This window comes from Chlorocebus sabaeus, chromosome 8 (genome assembly GCF_047675955.1).
Source record: "Chlorocebus sabaeus isolate Y175 chromosome 8, mChlSab1.0.hap1, whole genome shotgun sequence".
In the NCBI taxonomy this organism is placed as follows: domain Eukaryota; kingdom Metazoa; phylum Chordata; class Mammalia; order Primates; family Cercopithecidae; genus Chlorocebus; species Chlorocebus sabaeus.
The window spans coordinates 105884335-105891393 of record NC_132911.1 but is presented as its reverse complement, the minus strand read 5'-3'; the positions used below and the strand labels follow the sequence as shown (position 1 = coordinate 105891393).

At 47.2% G+C, this 7059-nt stretch overlaps 1 protein-coding gene across 1 annotated transcript in view; it reads left to right on the top strand.

Moving 5' to 3' along the window:
* Window positions 1-377: 377 nt before the first annotated feature.
* The window catches only part of NCALD (neurocalcin delta), a 453797-nt gene continuing 447115 nt past the window's right edge, over window positions 378-7059 (top strand). Inside the window, exon 1 of the mRNA XM_008001253.3 lies at window positions 378-419. The gene's annotated coding sequence lies outside the window, so the exon portion shown is untranslated. The remainder of the gene's footprint in view (window positions 420-7059) is intronic.

Here is a 7059-nt window from a genome sequence, read left to right as displayed (position 1 = left end):
GTTTCGAAGGAGGTGCTCTACGCTGAATCTGACCTCCCATGACCGAAGGAGGCAAACAGATGGCACCCCTCGGAAGGTAGCAGTGCAAGTTGGCTAGAGGCCTGGGCGGTGAGCTAGGACTATGGGGCACAGTGGGGACACGCCAGGGCAAGGTGGGGGCGTCCACTGCACCTGCAAATCCCGCGCTTCATCTTGGCCCCCCTGCACCCCCGCGGTCAAGCCCACCCCGGAGAGGCTGCCTGCGGGGCTGCAGTGGAGAGGGGGTCTGCGGCCGAGAGGAGGGAGGCGGCGAGCCAGGCTGGGGAGGGGGGCGCGGCTGGCGACGGTGCTGTCCAGGGGGAGGCGGGCGGAGGGAAGGCGCTGCCGCTGCTGCCGCCGCCTCGCCCGAAGCGACACAGACGCCGGGAGCGGCCGAGGCGGTGAGTCGCAGCGCCTTCCCTCCGCTTTTCGGGAGCCAGAGCGGAGTCGGAGTTGCAGCCGGGGCGGGTGTGCCGGGGGCGGCGGCGCCAGGAGCGGCTGCTGGGGGGACCTATGCGCTCCGGGCGCCGCGGGCGCAGGGGTGGGTTCGAGGAGCGCTCGGTCCTGGGAACCTGGTTCCAGCAGCTCCCTCCTGGGTGCAGTTCACCCTGTCAATTCCTCTGTCATTCCCCCAGTGCCTCTGAGGGAAAACAAAACAAAATCACAGACCCTGAGGGTGGGAGGCGGAAAAGGAGAGCGCAACTTTGCAGAGGGCCGCGCAGAGACGCGTGGGGCCGGCGGGATGGGGCGGGATGGGGCGCGCTGGGCGGAAGGGGGCGTTGGTGAGCTTGGCGGCCCGGAGACATCTGGAGCATCCCGCCCCGCAGTCCGGGGCGGGGGTCCGGGGCATCCGCTGGATCCCCGGCCTGCGGAGTCTGCCCGGAAAGGCCGCAGGAGGAGGGTGCGGGGCGTGGGCGTCTGGGGAGGGGGCCGAGGGAGAGGTCGAAAGGCGCTGGTTGAACCTGGACGAGGAAACAGTCTGCGTTTCGGACTCAAGATCTGAAAGATTCGTGTCCTTGCCCTGGAGGACTCGGAAAGGGTGTGCTGGGGAGATGTGTTTGAGTGTTTTTCAGTGCATACCGATTTATTTTTAGCTCCCAGAGAAGCAGGATGTGCAAAGTGGGTTGTATCAGCCCGGGAGGGGCAGGAGGTCTCCCTGTCCGCAGGAAATACACAAGTTTTTTTTTTTTTTTTTCCCTAATGCTGCAGATGCTTGCTTTAACTTTTGTGCATGGAGAAAGAATGCCATTTGGCTCTCTGCAGAGCTCCTGCCAGGGTTGGTTTCTTCCTGCCGGTCTGTCGGAGGCTGCAGGCGAGGCGGCTGTGTGTGCTTCTGTGCTTACACGCTAGCCCCGCAAGAAGGTCTATGTTCTGTTCCGTAGGGCAGCTACGGTGAAACACAGAAGTAGGCTGCCAAGATCTCACTCTCTCAGAAGGAAACCACACAAGCTCGCTCAAAGTTTTCCTAGTTCTGGCTGATTTGAAAATAATAAACCTAAGCCACTGTATTACCAAGAGCAGAGTTTGCTGTCGGGTTTCTCAGACCTAATTGGAAATGCTTGTGAAGTTTTTCACTCCAATTGGGAGATCCCTGTGTTTTATGGCCAAAGGCCGTGATGCAAAGACTGCAAAGGAGAGGGGGTGTGGTGTGATGGTGGGAGTGTGGGTACTTGCCCTAGCGGGGCAAGGACAGATCTGGGGAGGAGCTTCAGGGGAGGAGGCTCGAAAAACTGAAATTCACATGTTTACCTACCGAAGTCAGATCTCTGGAAATTGTCCTGGAGTCTCCCCTGTCTCAACCATTCAGTGTCCAGTCCTTAAGACCCTCTGTCTGTAACTGTACTAGGTGAGTTGCCAATATGGACATTAGGAGTGTGGGCTCTGCAGCCAGACAGCCGGGTTTGAGCTGTGGCTCATTCACCAATAGCTCCTGGATCTTGGGGTCCTTACTTAACCTCTACTGCGTTTTCTGATCTGAGGCATGAGGTTGATAATAGATAACAAAGCTATCTTAGGGTTACTGTGAAGATAAAATGAGTTAATACCCAGAAAGCACTAAGCATCATGCCTTATTGTAAGTGCTGCAGAAATGTGAGCTCTTATTATTTTTGTTGTTGTTGCTATATGCCCTCTTCTCTCAGTGCCTGCTATCACTGACTTAGTTCATATTCTCAGCACTTCTTGCTTGAATTGTTCCAATTGCTTTTGAGCTTGTTGCTCCCAATCAGGACCATCTCACTCCAGTCCATTCTCCAAACTGTGGACACTCATTTTGAAAACAAAAATCTAAGCCAGTCATTCTGCTTAATTTCCTTTAGAGGTTTTCTGTGGTTTTCAGGGTAAAATTCAGACTCCAGGCACTTTCCCGGTCCCACCCTTCTCTCCTCATTAACCTCATCTCCCAAGCCTCCCCCCGCCACCCCCCCCCCCCCGGGCCCTGTGTAGCCTCTGCGCATGCCACTGAGTCTCAGCATCTATCCTCTCCCCAACCTTCCTTGTCTGGTCAACTCCTATGCATTCTTTGCAGCTCAGCTGCTGCCACACTGCCTTCCAGCAGACTGCATGGCACTCCCTCTCCCAGAGGTGCCTCTGCTTCATGCTGCCATGCTACCCTGGATATAATATCCCTTGTATCATTCTGCACTATTATCTATGTATCTGTCTTCCTACCTGCAAGTGCCTTAAGAGATGGATTCTGATTGTAGTACATGTTTGTTGAATGAATAAACAAACACCAGTCAAACACAATCCAGTCCTTTTCACTAAAGCCAGAATCAAGCACAGAGAATAATAGAGAAGAGGACCAAACCAAGCTTTATATCTAACACTCTACAACAAAAAACCTTGGGAAATACTAAGGAATCAAGAGTTGGTCAAAAGAAATGTGGCATACTGTCTTGAAACTGATCTGATCCTTGCCCTCCAGGTGTGTCTTTTTAATGGTGAGGGGCAGACTAACAATGAAGAAACATAGTGATCTGAACCCTTCTCTTTCCTTGCTTCCCTCATAAAAAGGTCAGGCATCTCAGACGTGGCTGTAGGGGATGGAGGTCCAATTTTTTTAAAGGGTTGTGCGGTGAATTGGTTCTGGAGGCAGAGGTGAAGTTCATAACACAGATGGGTTTTATAGCTTTTCCTTGAATTACAGCATCCCTCAGAGTGTGAATTTCAGATCGCCTGGTATTGGTATGATAACAGGAAACCTCCAGTCACCAAAGCTCTTCTGTTACTTTTCAGACTATTCAATATGTTCAGAGGGTGCTTTTCTGACTCAAGCACCCACTCCAAGCTTTCCAACTCCTGGGGTCCCAGGAAGTTGCACAGGAAGATAAGAGCTGCTGCTTCCCTGAGGCAGCCCCAGAGTCTGGTTTCAAAGCTTTAGAGCAGGGATTTTTGTACAAACAAGAGAGCAAAGAATGAGCTTTATATTTTTAAAGGGTTGTAAACAAAACCAAAACACAACAAAACACAGAGAAGAACATGTGATAGAGACCATGTCTAAAATACTTACTACTTAGTTTTTCATAGAAACACTTTGCCAACTATTGCAGTGAAGCTGAGACACATTGGTTTCATTTTGCATGTCATCTGGTTGGTAGTGGCTGCCTGGAAAGCTGGGTCCGATAGGAATCCAAGGCTGCGTCCGGGCTCAGCAAGAAAGTGTGTTGTGGTCAGCTAGTGATGTCTGTCTGCTAGGGAATGGGATTAGGAAATAGTCTTCACCATTCCTAGCCTAGATAACATCATTTGTGGATAGTGAAGACAGAAATCAGGGATAGAGCACATGAGTTAAAAGTCCTTAGAAGGCAGGAGTTTCTACCACAGCAATGAACAATCACTGCACTTAACACTGATATTGCCATTTATTGAGTGTGTACTATGTGGCCCTGGTTTACATGGGATACCTCATTTAAACTTGATGATAATTTTTCAGAAGATGTTTTACTTAGGACTCAATTCTGTTGTGTCAGGAACCCCAACATTCAAACTGTTTCAGCAAAAAAGGAATGTGACTTTGGCTCTGATAACTCCTCAGTCCAGGGGAAGACATATCAGGTATGGCCTGATTCAGGCCTCAAACATTGTTAGCAGGACCTCATTTCTCTATTTTTCTCAGTTTGCTTTCATGGAGTGGGCACCATTGTTAGTACCATCTCACTGGGGCCCCATCTCATTGTAGGATGGCTGGAAGAGCTCCAGACCTTACATAGTCTGGACTTTAAATCCAGCCAGAAAGTGGAAGTCTCCATCCCAGCATTGCTCACAATGACTTACTTTGGCTTGTCAGCACTGATTGGGTCCTGTGTCTCTTCCTGTGACCAGGGTGCCACATGTTACTAGGCTTGGGCTTGGTCACATGTCACATGTTTCATCCCTAGAGATAGGCAGAGAAATAGGAGCAGGGGTGTTTCTCCAGCAGAAAATTGTTATACTCTCACCAAGAGATGAGCCCCTGGATTTTGGACTGCAAAGCAGCAGATGTTCCCTATAGGACTGTTAGCAGCCCCTCTTCGTAGATAAGAGAAACAGCCTTAGCAGCATGCAATACTTTGCTCAAGGTCACATGGTCAGGAAGTAGTGGAATTCTCATCTGATATCCACAGTTTATGCACTTAGTAGAATTACTTGTGAGCAGAATATTTAAAGTGAGTTTAGTGAGCTTATGTGAAGCTCTAGCCTCTCTATTCCTGCAAATATAGCTATATAACTTCAAGAAATTTTAAGTTCTGACTGGCTAGAATACATGAGAAAAATGACATGGCATTCTCTGCCTGGATTTTTACTCAACTCTCTGATTAATATTCTTGAGCAGTTTCTACATGCTCAGCATTCTGTTAGGTTGTAGAGATATAGGCTGAATAAGATCTAGTCCCCTGTCTTTAGGAATTTATATTCTAACGTGAAAGTGCAAGACATAATTAGGGAAGGGATTGACTAGAATCTGGAGCAGGTGGGGGAATGTGCAGGAGGTGATTTCCCTTCCTTGGGATGGTGGTCTTGCATTTTTGTTTCCTGAGGCAGCCCTAGTACAGTGCTTTGTGCCGTAGGCAAGCAATGAATATTTCTTGAATACAACCTTTTAAAAACCTGTGGTTAAATATACACAACATAACATTTACTATTTTAACCATTCTTAAGTGTACAGTTCAGTGGCATTGAGTACATTCACATTATTGTACAACCGCCATTACCATCCATCTCCAGAACGTCTTCATCCTGCCCAGCTGAAAGTCTGTTTCCGTTAAATGCTAACTTCCTATTTCCTCCTACCTCTCAGCCTCTGGCAACCACTATTCTACTTTCTGTCTCTGTGAATTGACTACTCTAGGTACTTCATATAAATGGTATTTGTCTTTTTTGTGACTGGTCTACTTCACTTATCATAATGTCGCCAGAGGTCATCCATGTTGTAACATGGGCAGAATTTCTTTCCTTTTGAGGGTGAATAATGTTCCATTGTATGTATGTACCACACTTTGTTTATCCATGTATCTGTTGATGGCTATTTGGGTTGCTTCCATCTTTTGGCTATTGTGAAAACACTGCTGTGAATATGGGTGTACAGTGATACGTTAAAGTCCCTGTTTTCAGTTCTTCTGGGTATATGCCCAGAAATGGAATTGCTGAGTTATATGGCAATTCTGTGTTTAATTTTTGGAGGAACATCCGTTGTTTTCCATGGTGGTACCATTTAACATACCCACAAGCAACGCACAAGGATTCCATCAACACTTGTTATTTTCTGTTTTTTCTTTTAATACTAGTAGGTGTGAAATGTTGAACACATTCTTGAAGGTAGGTTGGAATAGAATTGTGAGAAATAGTGGTAGAATTTAAACTTCATTCTAGGGGAACCATTGGATAGGTGTTGCCTGTAATAATGGCATGATCAGAAGGTTTGGACATTAGAGAGGGAGGGGGCGGGGAGAAGAGACGTTGCTTTAATTATTTAGATGAGAGAACATAATAGTTTTCCCCACATCTGTACCACTGAAAATATTATGTCTATCTCTAGTAAATGGTTTTGAACTTGGGGAGGAAACATAAATACAGCATTGAGAGATCTCATGGCCCAGGATTCCTCAGAGAAGTAGACTACTGTTGCTAAAAATAGCACTAATGATAGCAAATGCCTAAAGGTGATTCAAGTGTTGATTAATTCTGATAAATCCTATGAAAGATTCCTCCTCCAGCATCCCTTAAGGAGGCAGATGAACTGCTCAAAAGGGAGTAACTGAGGAGAGTTAATGAAGGGACTATTTACAAAGGTGTGGGTAAGGTCAGGGAACCCACCAGAAGTGGCCAGCAATGCATGGAAGCCTTCACCACCCAGCCCTGACAGCATGAACATGGAATTGTTCAGGGCACAGGGCTGCTGGCAGGAGCTGTGGTTTTCAGTAGAGGAATATGACTACTGCCCATCATGGCCTGGTGGGGAGGCATCCAGGTGAATAAGGCCCCAACCACTCTCTTCCATTCTCTGATCCGGCACCGGTGCCACCCAGTTGGCCAAACTAGCCAGAGCCAGACCTCAAGAAGGCCTGTTGATATGGGACTATCTTGTAGTCCATAGTAGCCAACACAAAGTAGTGTTCTAGTTATCCCCAATTTACAGGTAACTGAACCGAGGCATTGAGAGGTTGAGTGAATTACCAACATTGGGAGCTAGTGCAGGTTATGGAGCTGAAATCTGAAGACTGACAAATAATCAGAAATCAGCACATTTCTTCTGTATATGCAGCTGGATCTGGAAGGTACGTTTTCCCCAACCTGTGTGTTTTGACTCTGGAAATAATCTGATGTGTACAAACTTGGCTTGGCTGTCAATAGGTGGTGCGGGTGCCTGCTCAGATCCCCCACTTTTTACAAAAATAATGTACTTAACAGGCGTATTTCATACTTGATTTATTATATTTAGATAAAAAGAATATTTTCCATATACTTGATGGGAATGACAATCTGGCCTTGAATCACATTTGCTACACATGAAAAAGATGCAAGTTGTGTTTTTTAAAATTTTTTAATTTTTTAATTTTTTGA